The sequence below is a fragment of the Mus caroli genome, unplaced genomic scaffold (assembly GCF_978045245.1).
Source record: "Mus caroli unplaced genomic scaffold, Mus_caroli_1 scaffold_3, whole genome shotgun sequence".
Lineage (NCBI taxonomy): Eukaryota > Metazoa > Chordata > Mammalia > Rodentia > Muridae > Mus > Mus caroli.
The window spans coordinates 37,713,813-37,735,313 of NW_028227258.1; the positions used below are offsets into that span (position 1 = coordinate 37,713,813).

The 21,501-nt window shown below is 45.9% G+C and overlaps 1 protein-coding gene across 1 annotated transcript in view; it reads right to left on the reverse strand.

The window, feature by feature from the left end:
* The window catches only part of Bcar3 (BCAR3 adaptor protein, NSP family member), a 111,196-nt gene that overhangs the window by 81,764 nt on the left and 7,931 nt on the right, over positions 1-21,501 (reverse strand). The gene's annotated exons all lie outside the window — the stretch shown is intronic.

Consider the following 21,501-nt stretch of genomic DNA (forward strand, 5'->3'; position numbering starts at 1 on the left):
GTGTGAGCAATGGCCAGATTGCATTAACTAGGTTCCCTGTCTTCCCCACCAATAGTTTAAGTGAAGGATAAAAACATAACCAAATAAAATGAATGGAGACAATTTTAACTTCTAATTTTAAAAACCATACTCACATAAATAGGTGGTAGAAAAGATGGAAACTTTGTCACCAGCAAGTTCAGACGATCATATTTTGATCATGAGATAGAGAGATGAGACTGGTTATTAAGGATCAGGAGGGATCCTAGGCTATGTTGTTAGGTTAAACACGGGACAGAAGGGAGGTAGGGGCTGCTTGTCAGAACAGGTCTGGAATCTTCACTAATACTCTGGAGGTGATACGACAGTGATAACTGGAATGCTGGCCTATTGAGGCCAGCCAGCAAAGCCAGCCCCGAGGAAAGCAGAAGGCCTGACCAATGAGATATTTAGCCTGTCAAGAAGGGGCTTGAAGAGAGGGTGGGCAAGCTAGTGTCCCTCACAGTTCAAGTTCTCCACACAAGGAAGAGCAAATATCCTATTTAAATAAGGGGGAGGGATGGACCCGTAGGAAGCGGTCAGTCTCCCTTAAGGAAGGGCTTTTCAATCATCAAGACCATTTTAAAATGGGTGTGGGGTGGGGGAGAGACACCTTCCTGAGACACAAGAGGGAAGGGCGGTGGTCATTTGTCAGAGCTGAGGGTGGGGCAGTTCTCTTCCAGGCAGAAAATCAAGGGCAAAAGGCTGGGGACTGTCTTCTTTATAAAACAAAGCATTTATCTTGTGCTAAAATATTTCAAGGGATTCAGGCGTGATGATTCACACCCTGACTTCAGCATTCCGGGAGGCAGAGGCAAGCAGATCTGAGAATTTGAGGCTAACTTCATCGACATGGAGCAGTAATGAAACCATGTCAGAAGGCAGGAAGGCAGGAAGGCAGGAAGGCAGGAAGGCAGGAAGGCAGGAAGGCAGGAAGGCAGGAAGGCAGGAAGGCAGGAAGGCAGGAAGGCAGGAAGGCAGGAAGGCAGGAAGGCAGGAAGGCAGGAAGGCAGGAAGGCAGGCAGGCAGGCAGGCAGGCAGGCAGGAAGGCAGGCAGGCAGGCAGGCAGGAAGAAGCTGTAATATTTAAGCATACTCCTGTGAAGTTGTGAAGCAAGCCTTCCACAACTTACAGATATTAGAGAGCACCAGATAGGAGGAGGGGGAAGAGGAGCAGAAGGAGGAGGAGCAGAAGGAGGTGGGGGGGCTTTGTTTGAAACTCTAACTGATAATACTATCAAATAGCATCTAGCAGAGTGCCTACATATAACCCCTACTCCAAAAACAGTGGCTTCAAGAAGTCAGTTGTGCCACTGACTGGAGACAGTGGAGGCCAAGGGAGGCATGCGCATCAGAATTGTGTGACACCCTGGCTTGCCTTCCTGATTCTCCTACAAAAGTCGAGGCTTGGCTTTTAGGAAATCAGTGTAAATCTCCCAAGCCCTTGTTGACCTGGCTCTGAGTTGGCACTTGGAGGACAGCAGCACAGGTCACGCCAGCTCACGCTTCTTGTCGTGGAAGGACTGGAAGACACTGGGAGTAAAATGGAAAGGAAAGCCCGGCTCGTTGCTTGGAGGATCTTCTAGAGGGCGTGGGATCTGGCAGTCAGTTGGATTCCCCTGCTTTCCTCCTCGGAAAGGTCTTGAAAGCAAAGAGAGAATACAACCAAAGTCCCCCTTGGCCATGTCCTCAAATGAACCCAGCAAGGCCTTACATTCTGTACCGGGAGGTGAGCCCAGTAGCTCAAGCACCAAGCAGTCAAGCACCAAGACTCCCTAACCAGTCTCCTAGCTGGGCATATATGGGATAGAAGGTTAAGGACAGAGACAGAAAACCAAGCTGGTTAGGGCTGGGACTATAGCTCAGTGGCAATATGTACGTGACACTGGGCTCAAACCCTCGCCCCCATGAGAACACACCCCAAAGCAAATGAAAACAACTTTTAAAGATACTTATTTACACACAGAAGGCTGTGTCTATGCTTTTCTCGGCCAGCCACTTGAACTCCGCTCACCAGAAAAGAACGAATATTCTCCTGCACAAATGCCCTCCCCAATGGGCCAGACAGCATGGCAGTTGGCCTTAGAGACCTGCCTCTAACTTGAAATAGAATCTCTCGAGTATTCACATAAGACTGTAGCAAGAAGTCTCGGATCACAGATTTGTATTCTCCAAGAGAGATCACTAGAAAACAAACAGAGGGTCCTAGCAATATAAACGAAGGGGGCAGGGGTAAAAACAATATTTTTGGCTTGTGCTAATCATGAATCCCAGCTCGGTGGCATCTCTAATTACAAACAGAGTCTGGCAGGCACTGCGGTCCCTCCTGGTGGGTGGGCAGGCTGGCACACCAAGAAGGTCAGCAGGGAAGGCAGCAGGGTGAAACCAGACCCTGGTGTTATTTTATTTTTAAGTTGATTAAATCGCAGATAACACCACTGCCCACTCTGCTAAGTCATTTAAGAAGCATCTCACTTTTAAAGTTTCAGCTTCAGGAATGTCTGGGTCACGGAAATGATACACTTACAATTTACTTTCTCATTCAAAGCAGATTGATCATTTCCTTCCCCTCAAAATCGATCTGAGCGTTCGATATTCTGAGTTACACCTCTTCAGGAGTATTTCACTGAAAGAGGCTTCCTCTCTTTTCGTGAGGGGCTAGAATACAGATAGAGAAGCTCTCTGTCTGTTCTAAGTCACAGAATGTGTGTTTTGAGCGAGGGTCTCATGATGTAGCCTTGGCTGGCCTGGAACTTGCTATGTAGACCAGTTTCACCTTGAACTCACCGAGATCTGCCCACTTACAAAATGTCTTAAAGATTGAGCTTTTGAAAATAATAATAATAATGTATAATTAGTGGCTAACAGTGTCACCAAACAGGTATCTTTTGAGATGCAACAACAAAATGAATCACCTCTATTAGGATAATAATTGTATATGAGAGAGAGAAGAACGTGGGTAGTCAGACCATTCCAGAATGAGATAACTCCACATGTACCCAAAATCTGCAGAGCTGGCCCCCCACTCTGTGCGTGTCACGCAGTGCTCAGCCGTTCACTGTATATATCCATGTGGCTGCGTCCTTACTCCCTGCACATGGCCAGTCCCCAAAAGGAACGCCATGCCTGTCTCGCGCTCAGAGCATCTCCCACACTTCACTGAACTGACCCCACACACGTCCTGGAGCATCTTCCTACCGTGTGCCACACACAAAGGAACGCTCACAAAATTCTCAATTTCAGGGAGGTCTCTGGCAAACGGAGAGGACAGAGTGAGAGGCCAGGCTCAGCTTCAGTAGGTGAGAGTGTGGGGGCAGGGGAAGCCCTGCAGAGCCTGGCAACAGCACACAGGCTATATCTGAGGCCTGAGCAGTTTGGTGAAGAAGTCACAGGGCAATGAGAAATGTTCCAGGCGAGAGGACATGTGTGTACAGAGTCACGGGCACGAGAGGACACAGTATGTCTGGGGAACTGCAAGCTGTTTAAGAGTTAGCATGCCTTCCATCTTGGCCACTGGCACCTCCTCATCTTGTTGGGCTCCAGCAGTGACCTCCCTTGTCCACCCCCCCCACCTCTGCACCCCCCCCAACCCCTGGCTCTGTAACGTTCTCACCACACAGTAGCAGAGACCCTTCCCGACTCAGCATCCTGGGACCCTGCATCTTACCCATGGCCTAAGAACCTGTTTGTAACAATGCCAGAAAGCTCAGCAATCTCACCCCTAAAGACACCCGCCCCTCCCAGCAGGTGTCAATCAAGCACAAACCTGGGTGCTCCTGGGAAGGGATTTTTGAGGACAGAATGAAGGTCCCAATTTGGTTTACTTTAAAATATAGTCATGAGCCAGAGGAGGCTTGAGAACAGGCCTAAGTGAGGGATCCTGTTGCTGACGCAAAAGCACGAGCTTGCATACTTGTGTATCCATCTTCATAGGAGCATCACTTACAAAGCCCAAAATGTAGACATTCCCCTATGTACCAATGAGTGGCAAGGCCAGCAAAGATTGGCACACACGTCCAATGGAATCTCATTTAGCCTTTAAGAAGGCATTTCTGACATAGGCCACAGCATGGCTAAACCTTGAGCACATGATGCTGTGAGGAATAAGCCAGTAACAGGAGGTCAAGTCCCGTCTGATTGTACTTACACGAGGTACCAAGGGTAGGCAAATTCAGAGAGACAGCGAGTAGAACCATGTTGTCTATTCTGACGGGGAAGAGAGAAGGGAGAGTTAAGAGTACAGAGCATCCAAACTGTAAGGTGAAAAGCATCCATACTGTAAGGTGTAGAGCATCCATACTGTAAGGTGAAGAGCATCCTGGAAAATGGCTGCATAACAACGCGGAGGCACTTACTGACGTACTTAGCCACGGCTAAGAATTAAATCAGCTACAGAGAGACATTTACTACATCTGACCTCACATAGAATCAACAAGGGGCACTGTGTGTGGAGAGCAGAGAGCAGAGCAATGCTCGAAGAGGCTGGGCGAGCAGGCTGGAGCAGAGGCTGCGGACAGGGTGAGGAATAAATACTAAATCACCAATGAGAACAGCAGCAAGATCCAGTGAGGGAAGTGCAGATAACTAACTGCTCTGTATGTCAGAAAGCTCAAAGGGTTAGACTCGAAATCCTTAGACCCCCACTGTAAGGGAATGCAGAGATAACAACATGTGGTTTGTGTGTGTGGTGTATGCATGTGTATGCATGTGTGATGGTTTACATATTCTTGGCCCAGGGAGTGGCACTATTAGAAGGTATGGCCCTGTTGGAGGTGTGACCTTGTTAGAATAGGAGTGTTACTGTGGGCATGGGCTTTAAGACCCTCATCCTAGCTGCCTGGAAACCAGTATTCTGCTAGCAGCCTTCAGATGAAGATGTAGAAGTCTCAGCTCCTCCTGTGCATACTGCCATGTTCCCGCCTTTATCATAATGGACTGAACCCCTGAACCTGTAAGCCAGCCCCAGTTAAATGTTGTTCTTTACAAGAGTTGCCTTGGTCATGGTATCTGTTCGCAGCAGCAAAACCCTAAGACAGCATGTGTGTGTGTAGGTGTGTGCAGATGTGTGCAGGTATGTGCAGGTGTGTGCAGGTGTGTATACCTGTGGAAGTTATTGGTGCCTTTATTGTAATACACCTTATTCCCCTAGCACCGACTCTCACTGACCTTAAACTCTCCATTTTCACCTGGCTGGCTGGCACTTGAGCTCCCATAATCCACCTGTGTTTGCCTTCCCAATGCTGCAGTTCCATGGACTACTGCCATACCTGGCTTTTCTTACACAGATGCTAAGGATTCAAACTTGGATCGGAGAGCTTGCAGAGCAAGCATGTCAGCCCCAGAGCCATCTTCCCAGCCCAGAGTGTTCAACCTGATTCAATCATTATACAATGTATGTATGTGTGTGTGTGTATATATATAAAATCACATGATCCAATTAACATATACAGTTCTTAAGTTTTTACTGTGTTAGTTAAAACAAATGTAATATTATACTAAGAGTGGTGAACTTGTTTGCAGCATGCATTATTTTCACATAGTTTTTACAAATAAAACTCCTAAAATATGGGTCAATAATGATATAAATGTCAAGAGGAAAGTGACCAGTGTTGGTGTTCGAAGGCTCAGGACAAGCACAGGCATTGCTTGCCGCTGTTCCGTGATGTAATCTAAAGGTGTTTACAGGTAGCCTCCTACATGAACGGGGTGGAACTCATCATGTCCTTCCTTCCTTCCTTTGTGTTTTTTGAGCCAGGATCTCACTGTGCAGCTCTGGCTGAGCTGCAACTCTCAGGTCTGCCTGCCTTTTCCTCTCAAGCCCCATGCCACATGCTCAGGCATTGAATATTTCTTTAAAAAATGCAAAATAAAGCAATAACAAAAATCCACATTTTTCAGGTCATGAATAATAGAGAATTCTAGAATAAGAATAAGAACAAGAATAAGAACAAGAATAAGAATAAGAGGCAGGTATAAATACACTATACTATAAAACACAGACACTGCAACAAAGTTGAACTCACAAGGCATATTTCAGAATACGGGATACGGTACAAGAAGGACCCAGTTATCATGGTGTTTAGAAAGAAGTATGTGCCCTTAAGTGCCTGTTTTTGGAATGACAGACTGGGAATTAGTTAGTGGTTTGGTTTAAGTCAATGCAACAGGATAAATATAAAATAGAACAAAGGAGATAAAGATTGAGCAGAAACTAAACAGTAAACAATGATCCTATGAAGTGACAGCAAGCAAGCCTGGCACCTCCCAGAGATGCTGGGACAGACCCCTGACAGAGAGAGTGGGAGTGGGGGCGGCAGGGGACACAGCAGGAATGAAATGGAGTATAATATAAACACAGTGTAGACGCTGAGGAACGCCAAACAAATGTGCAGGGGGCAAAACAGACTCCAAGAAGGAAGGGAACACCCCACTCCTACAACCATCTAAAACCCAGAATTAGAGGCTCAATGCCCCCAGCAAGATGTCTCTAGGCTCGACAGCTTATACTACATACCCAGTTCTGCCAAACTGAATGATTTCTTCTTAGAAAACTATAAAAACTCCCCAAGGGACATGTCAAAGAAGATGCTATGAATTTGATAACAAAAGCAAAGTCATTAAAAGGAAAAAAAAAAGTTAAATTTCACACATTGTACAGAAAAAAAAAAAATCTAAGCAAAAAATTGATAGACCAGCCAGGCGGTGGTGGTGCACACCTTTAATCCCAGCACTTGGGAGGCAGAGGCAGGCAGATTTCTGAGTTCGAGGCCAGCCTGGTCTACAAAGTGAGTTCCAGGACAGCCAGGACTACACAGAGAAACCCTGTCTCAAAAAACCAAAAAAAAAAAAAAAAAAAAAAGATAGACCAAAGCCATATGTGAATGAAAAAATACAATCAAGTTAGATTTGCTTCAGGGGTATTGCCAATTTAATAAGAGAGGATCTATTGATATAACTTTCCACATTCATGTGTTGAATAATTTGGGGCATCCAGTTGATTGGCAATATACTTTTAAAAATCATCTTTGCCTGAGGTAACATGTTTGAACTAGAAATATCTGATGGAGGTCTCCACGGGAAAGCATCAGCCTTACTTATAAAGTATGGGAAGCGTCAGTCATTCATCCCAGCAACCAGTCAGAAACGAGGAAACGACACCCCCAGTTACTGCTTCTGTATGCCGCTGTCTCGTGGGTATTCAATAAGCAAAAGAAATAAAGGTACAAGACCTGGCAAAGGGCAACTCAAACGTCACAATTCACAAAAGATGTTAGGACATGAATGGAAAATGTCCCCCACGGGCTCATGATTTGAATCCTGAGAGGCTGTGGAACCTTGAGGTGGTGGGACCTGGCTGGCAGACCTAAGTATCGAGAGGCAAGCCATTGAAGGTCATACCTCCTTGGCTCCTGATCCATCATGGTGTGAAAAGAGAAGAGCCACAGACTCTCATGTTCTGAGTGCTGGGTCATGCTTCCCCCACCCTGGTGGACCAACCCCATCTGAAGCCATGAGACAACAAAAGCCTTTCCCTCTTTAAGGTATCAGTCAAATACTTTGTGACAACTACGAGAAAGGTGCTGTATTACTGTCTGCACAGAACCCAAAGGAAGTCTACAAAGATATTGGAAGTAGGGCAAGGGTCTACATTAAAGCCCTACATGAAATCTTAGAATTAGAACTTCCTGAGGGCAGGAACCAGAAGGTTTATAAACCCAAGATAGAGTCCTTGCTTGGTGGGTGGTTTATTGATCACAAAAATTAACACATTCCTAGAACACTGGGTTAGATTGTAATACAAGAAGACTTAAGTGTCGCCAGTAGGCTGAGTCTATTTTACCTAAACTCACGAGCCCCAAAAGGAGCAATCCTTCAAACCTGAGGTCCACCAGGTACTTTCTGAACCAACCCCTGCAACTGGGGTATGTCACAAAAATCAAGGAAAAGACCCAACAACTAAGAACGAAGCCTGTTTTCCACTGGCTACCTGCTGGCTTCTGCACCTCAGATTAGTAGAATCTCTTGTTCTCCACCAAGACGCTCCACTGACCTCTCAGAATCTTGCCTGGGAAAAAGGGGGTGGGAGAAAGGATGAGACAGCAACAGACTGTAAACCTACTAGTCTTCCTTCCACTATCATAGAATTGTACATTGCATGGAACTATACAGCATTCTTCATTATAGCACGCAATTAGACGAGATTCATCTATACAAAAGTCCATCCTGTTCTTTTCTATTGCACTAGATGCTATCTGAGACCCCCAGTTCCTGTCCATCCTGCCGGCCTTATCTCTTCACAACGCCAATAAATCCAAATTCTCTGAACCTACTTCTCTATCTTCTTCCTTTCTTTTAATTTACTTTACCTCCTGACCACAGCTTCCTCTCTCTCCTTTCCTTCCAGTTCTTGCCCACCCCCATCTACTCCTCTCCCCTTTCTCTTCAGAAAAGGGGAGGCTCCCATGGATGTCAACCGGCCTGGGCATATCAGGCTGCAGTAGGACTAGGTGCATCCTCTCCTATTGAGGCTTAGAAGAGGAAGCTCAGAGGAGGAAAGGGTCCCAAAGGCAGGCAACAGAGTCAGAGACAATCCTGCTCCCCCTACTAGGAATCCTACATGAAGACCAAGCAACTGTAGGGACAACTGTAACATATGTGTAGAGTTTAGGTCAGCTCCATGCACGGTCCCTGGTTGATGGTTCAGTCTCTGGGAGCCCCAATGGGCCCAGGTTAGTTGATTCTGTTGTTTTTCTTGTGGTGTCCTTGACCCCTCTGGCTCCTACAATCCTTCTTCCCCCTCTTCCGTAGGATTCCCCAAGCTCCACCTAATGTTTGGCCGTGGGTCTCTGCATCTGTTTCCATCAGCTGCTGGGTGAAGCCTCTGATGACAGTTATATGAGGCTCCTGTCTGCAAGCATAACAGAGTAGATGTCCCCAACTTTTATGACTGGTTTTTTTTCCTTTGCTCTGACACAACTACGACTCAAAGAATCAGCAACCTCCCAGTTCACTTTCCTTATGAAGTATGACGTTTTTAATCTTCTAAATGTATTTATTTTATGTGTATGAGTGTTTGCTTCGTGTATGTATGTGCACCACGAGCAAGCTTGGTGCCCACAGAGGTCATAAGTGGGCATCAGATCCCCTGGAACAGGAGTCACAAATGACACCATGTGGGTGCTGGGAATCAAACCTGTGTCCTCTAGAAGAGCGGCGAGAGCTATTAACCATTGAGCCATCCTACCAGCCCCACATCTTGAAGCTTAAGAATAATTTAATGTATTCTCTGTGCCCTGTCTCTCTTACTGGACTGAGAACACACTGAGCACAGGCTCCATACTCTCCACACCGTTGCATCTCTAGGGCAAGGCTGCTCAATAAATGTTGGTTTGTTTGCAGGAGTGTGTATGTGTGTGTCCTGCACTGTGCAGATGGCCTATACCCCAAACCTTCTCTTTCACCACATGCAGTGGGTTCACCAAGGGAAAGAGAGCATCAAATAAAAGTGTCCATGGACTTAGGAGAATTACCTTTAAGATCACTGAGCCATGGGCCTGGGACTGGGGTGTGACGGCTTCAGACAGCTCCCTCAGCAGTAGAATATCCATCCCAAGTCCAGAGACTTGCCTCCTCCCCACACCACAGGCCAGATGCTCCTGAGGTGATGTTGACAGGCTGCTCCTACTCAGCTCCAGTATCTCTGGGCATGTTTAAAATGCCAGGGAGGATGAGGAGGACATTAACTGGGGTGATAACCCAAAAGACAGAGTTTACTATGGGATAATTTCCATCTGTTGACTGAGAAAATAAGGAGAAACAGGTGTTTCATAGAGGGCAGGTGCTGCCTATGGTGATGTGCACGTGTGATCCAAGCATTTGGAAGGCTGGGAACAGATGATCATGAGGTCAAGGCCAACTTGGGACTTTGTAGCAACTCTCTTAACAAAAGAACAAATCTAGCCCTGACCTGGGAGGGAGGTAATGGCAACTTGGAGGAAATATTAGCTGTGCCCAGACTAACAAGGTTGTTTTTTTTTTTTTTTCTATTTTATTCTTCTGATAGTGAGATTATTATACTGAGAAATAATGATGGTACCAGGAGATATTATCTGAATTGGCCGTTGCAAACTTCAAAATGGATGCAGCTGTTGGCACAAGGACTGATACACAGAGATATCTTTGTCACAACAGTTTGCAAAAAACAAATGAGAAGAGACTTGTTCTTCTCTGTCTCACCGTGCTTACTCATGGTACTACTGTGTGTAACACCAGCTGTTGACAGGATTCAAGTGAGGACATTTTAATATTCTCATTGTGTTAACACATGGCACCAGAATTACCTTGTAACCAATACCAAAGGATGTAAGGTCTACTTAAAGATTAAATCAGCAGGTCTTTACAGCAGAACGGCCTGACGCTCCAGGTGAGGGAATCACCTTGCATCTTTAAGGTCAGAGTTAAAGCCATCCACCATATGTGATCTGGGCAGCCCTGTGTGACAACCTCCCTTGGTCTGAATATCCGAGCTTCAATTTGCCCCTAAAATCACAGTAATGTTCTTTGACAACCATAACATGCCAGTGATTCATTCTGAGGCCACAGTGACCCAACTCCTAGGATATTTTTCAGGGCAAGCAGTTAATCTGAACCCCATAGTTTTCCTTTGTAGTTAATGTTTTTGGACTTCCAGTGTAAGTCTTTGTCTTTCCCTAAAAAGTTTTTGCTAATTAAATTTGGTGTGCTGTTTCAGAATATGATCATGCTTTTCTTTTTGTCTCATATCTGTCATCGGACATCCTTCTCAGGCCTCCAAAATTTGCATCAGGCACCCAGGTGACTGCTAGTCCAATGCTATTGCCTAAATGCCTTTTTGTAAATTGATGGAAATGGGGCTGAGTACAAAGGTCTCACATACGATCTTGGAGCCTGAGTCTCTCCCTGTAAGGATGGCACCGATGGCTGGCATATGACTGCAGGCCTTCTCAGTATACCCAGACACTTTCATCCCAGCAAGCATAAAACAATCCTGCTGACTTTATTAAAAGGAAGTTCCCTGAGACATATGTGCCTCTCCAACTTGTCACACCCCAAACATGAAGTCTTCGTTCTTACAGTCTAGCCACCACCATCTCCCCCAAGGAAAATCTCCCAACAAAGCTAGGGCCTCTCCCTCCTTTTCCCCTCTCAGTAACTGGTCCTCTCCCTGCTGCCCAGGTCACACCTGGAATGTGTCTCCTCTTCCCCCCATCTTATGAAAACCTCAGCACAGTTTGTAGAGTAATTTTAACTCTTTCCCTTCTTTATAAGACAATAATAATAATAATAGTAAAAACTATCCATTGGTTTTTTCCTGCAATTTTTTTGTCATCCTAATATTCCCTGCAGTAACAGTGCTTGTGTGGTGGCTTCAGCTCCTATTCTGTCTCCGTGATCCCTGGGACCTTTTATTATTCTGGCCTCATGGATTCCAGACCAGCAATTCTACCTTTACATTTCCCACCCGCTCCCTTTCCAATCAGAGCAGTTATTTCCTGAACCCACGCTTGCAAGTGAGCAGAACAGAAGCCAACTATTTGGTTTCTCCCTTGCCTCCCTCTCCGGGCTCTGATGGTTCCAAATGTCACCTCTGAAAGCTCCTTTGTTGCCCCTGGCCTTTTTCACAGCCTGCTAGCTCTGCACTCCATTTCTTTCCAACCGGTGACACCTCTGCTACGGTCCTTGGTCGCATGGCCTGACCTTTCCGGGCATCCTGGTCCAAGGTTGGGATGCCACAGCACAAGTGGTAGCACAGAAGAGGCAGGCCCGTAAGAAAAGGCTATCTATTAGATACTATCTCCACACCATGCTGGGGTGTGTTTGTGGGATACCTGGACAGATGTTAGGGTCAGAGGTCGGAAGGATTAATTGAGTGACACAAAGGGCTTCTGGTCGGTAGGAAGCTAGGTCAGCAAGCAAAGAGGATGGAGAGAACAGCATGGGAAAGTCAGAGGGCTCAAGAGCAGCGTTGCTTGCTCTATGACCTGTGAACTCCTTGAGACAAAGACTTGGCCTCTCTATGGACCTCCAGTCCCTGGCCAATGCCTGGCATCTGATGGTGGTGGTTCAATAGGCTATGAATGAAAACAGGAAGGGACTCTGGTTGTCTGGTTCAACTCTAACACACTCTCTCTCCCTCTCCCCCACCCACCCCCCCTCTGTGTGTGTGTGTGTGTGTGTGTGTGTGAGAGAGAGAGAGAGAGAGAGAGAGAGAGAGAGAGAGAGAGAGAAAGGAAACCTAGACTAGGAAAAAACCATGCAAGCAGACTAAATATGGGCTTCTTGCTGCCAGTGTGTGTGTATGTGTATGCGCATACACATGTGTACTATGCATACTGACCAGAAAAGCATGAATAATTCATTCCTTTAAACCAGTAAATGCTGACTGGAAGTGACCTTTTTATACAGATTCTTAGATGGAAGAGACACCTGGAAGATCACGTGCCTCTCCTCCCTCTCTCTGGGCCAGAGGGCTTTTATTTTAGTTTCTCTAAACAGTTTCCTGTACTGAGCCTGCATCCACGGGACCATGCCTACCATCACTTTCAACCTTGAGCATCTTTCTTTCTACAGTCTGGAGAGACTGGGGATGTGGGCACATGTCCCTCTCCTTGGAAGGATGAGAGGCCTGGGGAGTTCTAAAACTGCTTTTTTCTCTCAACGAGCCAACTTCTACTTAAGTCGGTTTCTAGCTCATCAAAAAGTGTAGCAAGGCCTGAGTAAGAAAAAAAAAAAAAAAAAAAAAACCTAGTTCCAACAGCCAGCTGTGTTTCCTGTGCCCTCTACTACAGTGAATTGACACCGGAATCCAAGGCTGATACTAAATAGGTACTAGTGTATAAACCACCAAGCTGGGGCTAGCTTGTGCCTAGCAGAACCCCAGGGAGAGCATTAAGCTAAAGGTCACTGCTGAAATTTTAAACTGGAGGTCTCCCGACTGAATAGAGTAAGAACAAAAACAAAACAAAAGAGAGAAAGAGAAAAAGAGAGAAAAGAATGACAGACGTACCGTACCAAGGCCAATATGTCTCTTGGCAGGCACACAAGGTCTGGCATTGGGGACTGGTCAGGCTATCAAAGCCCAAACACAGCACCTTTGATGAAAGCAGAGGCTCTGGTTGGCTGGTATCTGTCTGTCCTCCCTCCCTGTCCCATTCGCTCTGCCCCCATCCTTCCCTTCTCCCCACACCCTCCTACAAGAGTAGCTTTGCTTCAGTTTCCTCTTAAGTAATCCAAAGGCAGAATAAAAGTGCTAAGAGATTTAATTAATGTCAAGGCCTCTCAGAAAAAGAGTTCCATCTGAGCAGATATAGACCCGCCTTCTAGAGTAGACAACTGTTCTCAAGGGTCTGACCTTTGAGTCCTTGGGAAGGCAGCTGTCACTCTTCCTTCCAAATCCTGAGCACCAACACAGGCACGTCTGACCTTCCCACAATAATCATGACACTGTTGTCATCTACGATGCCCAATTAAACAATCTAGTTATCCAAGCAAACAGTCATCGTGTTTTTAAGTAAGTTTATGGTTTTATATTGGGTCGTCCTCTGGATTGTCCTTGGCTGCAGCATGCACAGACACATCTGGGCCATCTGGGAGGATCGGCTTGAATAGCTAGGGCCACTGAATACTCACTGAGATACAGACACAGGTCCAAGGGTGTGGCGACCCCTGGAGGTGTGTCTGCTTTAACCAAATAAGAGATGTTTATTGAGGGAAAAATCAATTAAAATAGTGTACTTTATTTTATCAAAAAGCTTATTAAGACTGAATCTTGAGCCAGGCATGGTAGTTCATACCTCTTAAACCAGAGGCAGAGACAGGCAAATCTCTGTGAGTTTGAGGCCAGCCTGAGCTACACACCAAGTTCCAGGACAGTCAGAGCTACAGAATAGAAAAAAAAAATGAATTCATCTCTTCCTATTAATTTTTTTTCTTAAAAAGGGGAGGTGCGTCTTACTTTGAATTCCCTCTCTAGATCCTAAGTCATTTCTGTCCACAAACTCAGCTTCCTTCGCTGATACCAGGATGCAGTATGCTAGTGTACTGGGTCCCAGGACCTCCCATCTGAGGTTTTTCCCTTGGTGACAGTATCCACCTACTCTTGTGGCTGCTTTAATTTCAATTCAGTGTGGACATTTTCAGATGACACCCTTCTCCACAGCTTCAGGTTCATAATGCCATCTGCCTGTCTAATGAGAAAGTTCACCATCTCCATGTCTCCAATATGGCGCACCCCAAACAGAAGTTTCCATTCTTAGAGGTCAGCCACCACCTTCCCAAAAGAAAAGCACCCAACCGGGGCTGGCGAGATGGCTCAGTGGGTAAGAGCACCCGACTGCTCTTCTGAAGGTCCAGAGTTCAAATCCCAGCAACCACATGGTGGCTCACAACCATCCGTAACGAGATCTGGCGCCCTCTTCTGGAGTGTCTGAAGACAGCTACAGTGTACTTACATACAATAAATAAATAAATCTTTAAAAAAAAAAAAAGAAAAGCACCCAACCAAAATGATGACCCTTCCCTCCTACATCTGCCATCAGAGTAATGAGCCCATCCCCCACCCCCACCCTAACCCTCCCACTGCCAAAGTCATACCTGACTATTCTTCCTTCCCAACTCCTACCTCATTCAGACCGCAGTACACTTGCCAGACTCTACACACAAGAATGTATTTTTGTTTGTTTGTTTCGTTTTAGATAAAATGTTACCATCTGACTGGCTTTAAAGTTAAGATCTTCCTGCTTCAGCCTCCCAAGGGCTGGGATTACAGACTTATGCTAACTCTTCAGACTTTAAATGTATCTTGAATCCACCCTCTCTGTCTCCTTTGATATTCAAGAGCAAAACCACCTCCTGCCTCCCAATCTCTTCCCCATAAGCCACTCCTCCACAGATGGGGCACGGGGGCATGGTAGGTAGGGGTGGGCAGGAGTCTTCTACAACCCCACTCTGATCATGCTGTGCCTTTCAAAAGTTCCCCTCTGCAAGCAGAGGAAATCTAAACTCTTTAGCTAAAGTCTGGATCAGTGCTGTCCAGTGAAAACACCCCCGTATATCACATAGGTAATTGAATGTTTCCTAATAGTTAAGTTAAAAAAAAACAACAAGTAAAATTAGTTTTAGTGGTGTTTTGATTTTGCCCATTTCAAAGATGTTACCTTTCAATACATGGTAACATAAAAACTACGAGTGAAGTATTTTATGTTTCCTTTACGTTTTTAACTCCAAGTGTTCCCTCCCTAGAGAAGCTGTCACCACCCACCTAAGCCAGGGTCCTCTGATGGTATACTCCTGATAAGACTCCCTTTTGCACTTTCTTTGTATCAATGCATTTCTCCCAGGACCCCTAAACTGGGTGCTCTCTAAGGACAGGCACCAGCGGCATCTATTTCATTCTCCACTGGCCACTGGTCCCCAACACAATACCTCAAATAAAACCAGCTCAATAAAAATGCACGAACTAATGAACAGCAGACTAACATTAAGTACAAGAACAATCAGCCAGGGGCTGCTTCAGTCCACTGGGGTCAGCCAGGCCCTGTTTAGGGTATGAATGCAATGGTATGCTAGAATTCTACCACCCTGTATGACTGCTAGACCCTCAAACAGGATAGATAATGGAATCCCAGCAGCCACTATCAATATGTGGGAAACTTTCTCCCACTATAGCTGCAGGCAAGGGATCTCTGTTTACACAGATCTCTGGTTACACAGAGGGATTAGGAGCCTCCCTGCTCTGCCTTCCAGGAGGAAGGAAGGAAATTAACCAGCCAGAGCCCCTCCTCCTCCAAACCGGCTTTGAGCTACCCAATAGGAATGTGGTAATTCAGAAGAGTAAAGTCGAGTACCTAATGTCACAAGGCTACCAGGTCTGGCTGCTGGAATCTTTGTCAAGATCCCTGGCAGCTTTGACTGTCAGGGTAACATGAACTTCCCAGCGATCCTCTGGGTCAGATGTCCCAGGAGTGCAGAGCAGTCAAGGAATTGGCTGCTAGTGACTAGGTGAGAGCTAAGAGTGTCTGTGACCTACTCAAAGCAGGTGCCCAGCGGGTGGCCCAGGCTTCACTGCGGAAAGCTAGGAGGCTGATGTTTAGGGACACGTTTTTTGGGACCAACTAACCATCACAGCATGTCCCAGGGTGGATTATTTTCAAACCAATTTCATAATTTAAAATTTCCTCCAGTCATGTGGCTAATACTTGGCAGAAGTAGGGATCTGAACGGAGGCCTCTAGTTCGTCCCTGTTAGGGGTTATTCTGACTACAAGAATCACTCTGATCTGATATCTATTTGCAGGGGAATCTCTACCTCTAGATCTCACAGGCTAGAAGGTTCCTCAGCCCTCCATAGTTTACGCTTATAAATGCAACCCTTCAACGAGGCAATATGAGCTTGTCTTTGGGGCACCTAAAGAGAGAGCGTTTGCTATTCTGCTTCCAATTCTATAGGCTAGACCGGGTGATGACTGTTACAACCTGCAGAATGGCTGTGATCCCAGGGGGTGCAGGCCACCCAGGCCAGGTCCCTGGAAGACAATTGCTCTCCCCAGTGAACAAGAACAACTAGGAATTCTCTGGTGTGCCTATCCTGGCCAGGCTGGCATGGTTGGCAGACTCACTGGCATAGCTGCGGATCTATTTACAGTGCCTTAGCAGATACTGTGGGAGATAAAACAATTAAGAGGAAAGCCTGATCCTTCCCAAATAGCATGGACGAGGCTAGGGAAAGTCTGAGTTAGAGCAGGTCTGCCTCGGAGGAAGGGTGAGACCTAAGAAGCCCCACTAGACAAGGACTGCATTCTGTCACTCTCTGGACATTTTCTTGGTTGTGGTTGACAATTAGTTAAAAAAAAAAAAAAAACAAACCTTTCCTTTCTCCCAGAACAGCTGGGAATGCACAGGTCTCAGCCCCTCAGTTTCTTGTCAGGACAGAATTTAGGACTACAGTCAGGCAGCTAGTCAACCTCCAGGCAGCTCTTTCTCTGGTCTCCTTCAAGATAGAAGCGAGATAGGGGACCAGGCTCACCACCTCTGACCCAGCTGCTCCTAGTCTCAACACACCAGAGACCAGAGCCAGGCCATGTACCATTTCTGGGATCTCAGTAGTCCATCCACTACAGCTGCATTGACCCATATCAAGGAGGCACCTCCAGAAGCTAGGAAAACTCCACCCACTGGCTACTCTTCTCTAGAGACATTCTTATGCTTAGAGCTGCTAAAAAAAAAAAACAAAAAAAAAAAAACAAAAAAAAAAAACAAACATAAAAATATTCTTAAAACTCAAAACTCAAAAACCAGTTTTCCCCCTGCATACGGAAAGTCTGCAACCAGCAGGCACAAACTATAGGCACCAGCATATGGTGCCTTGCCTTGCACTACGGATCTTCCAGTTCCCATCATGCCTAGGCCAGCATCTTGCTTTGTGGAGGAGAAAGCCATAGTTAAGAGAATGTTTCAGACGAGGGTACTGACAGCCCAAGTCAGGGGTTTGAAATGATTTTCAGAGAAAAATCTGCATGGATTCTGGGCTTGATCCCCTCCCCTCCACCCTCTAAAGAGCTATGTGATGGCAGAGGGTTAGTCTCTGCCTGGGAAAGCAAGCTGGTTTTCCACCAGGAATAATGGTGCTGATTTTGTGGCCACTGTCAGTGACAACACTTGTGCCAAGTCAGTCACAATCCTTCACACAAACTCATGAAACCCCACATTGTCCCGCCACATGTGCGCACAGCACAAGATGGGGAAGGAATTAGTCTCTCACAGCTGTTCCCAGGAATGTATGCCTCCACATACCCACAGGCAGGAGAAGGGCCCAGGCCCCGATCTCTAAGCTATCCTGGCAACACAGACATCCCCAGAGGAACTGGGCTGCTCTCAGCTCAAGGAGAGTTCTAGATCCAAACACAAATCCATCCATGAAGGCCAATGAATCAAAGGGACAGCCACCTAATGACGCTAATGTCAAAGGAAATCCTGTCTGCAGGCCTCTTGGAGAAGCCTGGCTGTGCATCTGGAACAAAGGCTCCCCTATGACATCAAGCAACAGGCTTAAGGACTCTCTGGCTTCTGGCTTTGGCCGCTTTTCAAAACCGCAAGTACATCCAAGGGCAGCCAACACAACAAGAAAGCTAAGAGATATGGGCTACGAAAGAGAAGAGCAACTTCCTTTTCCAGGCTGGCCTTCTGACTCTTGGCAACCCAGGCTCCGTTCTCCCCAAAGCTGATGTCTGAGGTGTTAGAGTGTTAGATGGGAGACTCCTCTCTTCCATTCAAGCAGACAGTTCAGGGGTGCCGACAGCTGCACCAAGGTCATGGAGGCTGTGGAGCAGTGTCTGGAGAATGGCCAGCAAGCACCATCCCTTCCTTCTCCCCAAACTCAGTTATCCACTAGGGTATATGCTCAGGTGCCTCAGTAGCTCTCAACTGATGGCAGTGGTGGTGATGGTGATGTTGAGGAGGAGGGGAGGAAGAAGAGCAAGAGGAGGAAGAGATTTGCCATGTCCTAGTCAGGGTTTTGATGTTCCAATAAGAATATGGATAAATGCTTTTAAGATTTTGTTTGGTTTGGGCTTAGGTTTTGAGACAGGGTTTCGCTGCATAGCACTGGATCAAATTCAGAGGTCCACCTGATATACCACTAAGTCCTTTAAGATATTTTAAAGCTATAAAATGTAAGAGCTCTAAATAATACCCTTGTTCATAAAAGGGAGGATATGATATATGTAGATATGTCAGCTTAAGAAGTGTAAACTTTGAGGTCTCAAGGGAGACTCTGTCTACTTTGTTGAAGGCCTCTCATAGGATGGCTGTTCAATTCATTTTCAATTGCCGTAAAAGTCACAGTTCAATGATTAATAAGCTAAGCATGTTCGCTGGAAAAATGGTAAATTCTGCAACAATTCAGAATACAGTTGTCTCCTTATCTCCCAATGGTGTTTGAAATTACAGATAGTACTGGACTCTGTGTGTGCTGCTTTGTCCTAGACACACAGCTTTGGTCAAGTACAATTTACAAATCAGTCATAGTAAGAGAATAACAGCAATATCCAATTGTTACAAGCATCATAATAATAATGTATGGCGTATCTTGGCAACTTCAACATACAACTTTTTTTTAATTAAAAACTTTCAATCCTCACTTTTAAGAAGCTCTTCAGAGCTGCTCTTTGGCATATCAGGATTGCCAACACCACTACTCTTATGTTTGGCACGACTATGAAGTTAAAGTGAAGGCTTCCTGAACACAAACACCACACCATAACAGTCAAAATGGCGTCTAATTCTGGGGGGAGGCGGGTAGTATATATAGTTTGGGTACGCTACACCAGGACATGATTCTTGCCCTGAGTGGAACAGATCAGAACATAGTGAGGTTTCTTCATGCCACATAATGGCTCACACTGACAATTCATGAATTATTTCTAGAATGTTCCATTTAATATTTTAGCTAACAGCTGGTAGTGGGTAACTGAAAGTAAGAGTTCAGATAAAGAATTTACAAGACACAGAGGAGACACTTGTCTGCATCATTGCCTTCTATGAGTAGGTGGGGTTCACAGGAACGGGTTCTAGGATGTCCACGCACACCTGCCATTGCCATGTCCACAGTGCGTGTGAGGAGAGAGTTGACATACTCTGCATCTGGCCAGGTTACTGTGAACTGAAATGAATGGTGGGCGGCAGGTGTTTGCCCAGCTCCCTTCCAGTCCAAGCTGAATCCACTGCAGGAGTACTACTGCTCACTGTGTGTCTGTCATGACACTTCCAGTAAAGCCGGTCTCTCCAGAACCTTGGGTTCTCGTTGCTGCTCCTCAGCTCTGATCTCTCCCGTATAAAATCTTTCCTCATATCATGGTTTATTTCAAAAGTGAATTGAGGTAGTTCATTATCTTACTGGAATATTTTTAAAAGAAGAAAAAAAATCATGTACTCTGAACTCTTAAAAATCAAGAAAAACATATTGGAAAATGAATCTGTTGCTAATGAGTCTAAACTGGTCAGACTTCGTGAGCCTTTGGCACACCACACAGCCTTCCCGCTCTGTGCGATTTGTACATCTGGAACTCCTTGTATTTACCTTAAATGGGTTTTTTGAGTGAAGAAAAAAATATGAATTTAGATTAGTGAGGCCGTGAACAGTAAACAAGTGGGACTTGTTAATTCTTCTGCAGCCAGGACTTCAACCTGAGGCCCCACAGCCACGCTCTGATATGATCTCTTCCAGAGCTCTGACCTCTGTCCAAGTCAATTTTCCAATAAAAGAGCTTTGAACTCCAGGCAGGTTGGCAGTTTGGATTGTGGGTGTTTATGAAGAATTTCCTGGAGATAGGAGGAGACACCACTGCTACCTACAACCCATCAGCCCCGCTCTCCAGTCCTCCCCTGTGTGTGTGTGTGTGTGTGTGTGTGTGTGTGTGTGTGTGAGAGAGAGAGAGAGAGAGAGGTCAGGGAGGACCTCACAGCTTTAAGGTGTGGCTCTGCGCACTGTCTGTGTCTGGTACCCGCTAGATACCTAGCTCAGGAAGAGATTAGCTAAGAAAATGTGCTACCCGGTAAGCCAATCGTAACAGCCGGTTTATCTGCATCTTGCCGCCTGACACTGATTGGTGCTTGCTTCTGGCAGTCATCTTTGTCACCCTTGCCTACTGGATACCAATGATGCCATAGTAACAAAAAGCATCTCCCCTCCCCCAAATCTATATCTGTTCACTTCAGCAGCAGGCTGCCTGAAGGCTCTTTATGCTAGGAAGCTACACCTCTGGATTTCCCAGAGGTGCTCCACGGCTTTCCAGCCCCCAGGAGAAGCATCTGAGATTTGACATTAGAAATACTTCTGCCTAACTCCCCCTCCCCTGATTAACCTACTATTCACTTCTCAACCTAGTCCAGTTATAGGCCACTCCAGCTTTCTTTGGGGTGTGCAAACACACCAAACCTGCTCTCGCCCCAGCTCTTTGCCTTTAGGAGAGCCCACACTCATTAAGTCGTCATCTTAGATCCAAACACCTCTTTAAAGACCGTTACAAATACAAAGCAATAACCGCCCATGCTCGTAGGAACCAGCCCGTCCACCTGTTTCTTCTACAGCGTCTAGTATTCAGTTGTCTTACTTAATTCCTTGTATCTGACCTCTCACGGAAATGCAGTTCAGAAAAGGAGTTGCTTCCGATGTAAAAGGACAAAAGCAGATTGCTGTAATACTTTGGCTGATCTGAGTATCTTCAATGCTGGACCAACTCTTTAAGTACTCAAAAGGACTGGGGAGAATTTTCCTAGTGAAACCCTGGGGCCTATTTAAAAAATCAATATACTTTAATGAACGTAGGTGTTCAATGCATAGATAGAACCAAAACAGGGAGCCAGGAGCAGAGTAGCTTTGTTGGCTATAAAGTGAGATAACAAGAAAGAGAAGGGCAGAAACCACCCTGTTCTTCACCTGATACCATCAC